Here is a 1,954-nt window from a genome sequence, read left to right as displayed (position 1 = left end):
CCCCCCCCCCCCCCTCAGGTCTCACCTCACTGCATGTGCGAATCTGCAGTGACAGAGGAAGGGTCGCGCATGGGTTGGGGTAAGGGGGAAATGTGGGAGACTGTGAGCTGACAAGCTTTGAGACTTAGTTGTGAAGAATAATAAGGAGGCCACCGTTATAGAAATTGTTTAAATAAATAAATAGATGATAGGAAGAGGACAAGCCTCTCGTCCGTTTCCTTTTTTTGTGGCAAGTTGGGGCACTCGTGGCGTGGGGTGGTGCTTACAAAGCAACACTGTGGAAGTGGTGTCGGCGCTCAAAAACCGTCGGAGCCCCAAAGATATTTACAGGAAAGATTGGTGCGCTGAGAGTCTGAGGTTCTACGTCTTGTCTACATCTCCTGGATGTCTCATCTGCTCTCTCCCCCAGCTATTCGGCCCCTCGTGTCCTGACTCCCGAGACTCTGATTGACCACAACCTCGTCCCCGTTCTTCGTCAATACCGAATGCCATTAACTTGTTGATACCGAGTAAAAAGATTTTAACCAATAGCTAAATAATTTTTTTATTTTTTTTTGGTGAAATAGCTAAATAATTAAACGAGGATGGTCTGGCGTGCTGATCTCTCAACTTTTGAAAGTCCATTCTTTTAGAAATGAGATTTGAGGGCGTTACCCTACGTCTACACAACATTTCCATTTATGGAGGCCCCTTATTCCTATTCGAGTCCCATAACATAGCCCTAGTTAGGAAGGCCCATCATTTGTATTACAGTCCGGAATCTCTACTAGTGGACTAGTGAGTGGGGCCTATTTAGGCTGCTGTCATCCCTTTTACTTAAAAATAAATAAATAAATAAGGGTAATTGGCTGCCTACAGTCTAAGCTACCAACGATCATTGGGGGATGGCGATAGATATATTCTCCCATCTATATTATATATACACACACAGCATGTATATATTTTGGAAGAGGCTGGGTATAAAGTAAGCTTTTATGAAGTTAGTGGTTCAACAAAAGGGGAAGAGCTGGGATGAAAGAGGTATAGGAGACTTTTTCAACGACAAGAGAAGAGAGATAAACACAAATCTGGAATACAAACAGCATACCCAGCATTTTTCAAGACTTTTTCTTTTATATATATATATATATATATATATTGCCATCCTTCCTCCATCCTCCTCCACTTCTACTTTACCTACATTTTCTCTTCCGACATGACATTTGAAAGTAGAAAATAAAATTTGTGGTTTCTGGCATTGTATATGATCTAATATTAGGTATACACTTAATTTTTTTTTTTTCTTTTTTACTTTTTTAGTGGGTGAGAATCCTCCACCTCAAATATATATATATATATATATATATGCTTTACGACTTTAAGCCATCAGCTAGCTACTAGGTAGCTCAGTCAAAAAAATTTATAGCCAATTAAGGAATCTTTATGGGCTCTGGTCCTTCACCATCAATCCTTCGTTAAGAAAATCCTCTCTTTCAAAACACCGCAAAAGAAATGGATAATACACATACTGATGGGGATATCTGAGTGTACCAGAGGCGTCGTCGTAAAAACCAGCTGCTTTCACTATGACTGGAAGATACTTTCGTGGGAGAAAACTAGAAGGGAAGGAGGGAGAAGGAGGAAGAAGAAGGAAGAGAGAGGAGACTACTGCTAGCCTCACCTTTCTCTCTACTTTCGTTTTGATTGGCCAACCAATCTTGGACCCTAGTGAATAGTTGGCGCACGATAGGAGATCTATTAGTAATTTATTTTGGATATTTAGTCTTTTATTTTTTTTTTCCAAGACTTTGAGTCAGTTTAGGAAACTGAATAATGTTCTTTTATGTGCCCCAAGTTTTTGGGTTAAATTAGTAGAATATTTTTTTGTTGGGTTATAATTTCCTAGTTAGATTTTTTTTTTCTTTATATGTAAGATCAAGGGCTACGACTAAATTTATTTTTTTTGGAAGAAAAA

The sequence above is a fragment of the Macadamia integrifolia genome, chromosome 11, assembly GCF_013358625.1.
Source record: "Macadamia integrifolia cultivar HAES 741 chromosome 11, SCU_Mint_v3, whole genome shotgun sequence".
NCBI classification, from domain to species: domain Eukaryota; kingdom Viridiplantae; phylum Streptophyta; class Magnoliopsida; order Proteales; family Proteaceae; genus Macadamia; species Macadamia integrifolia.
Note: the sequence above shows the minus strand (reverse complement) of the source record.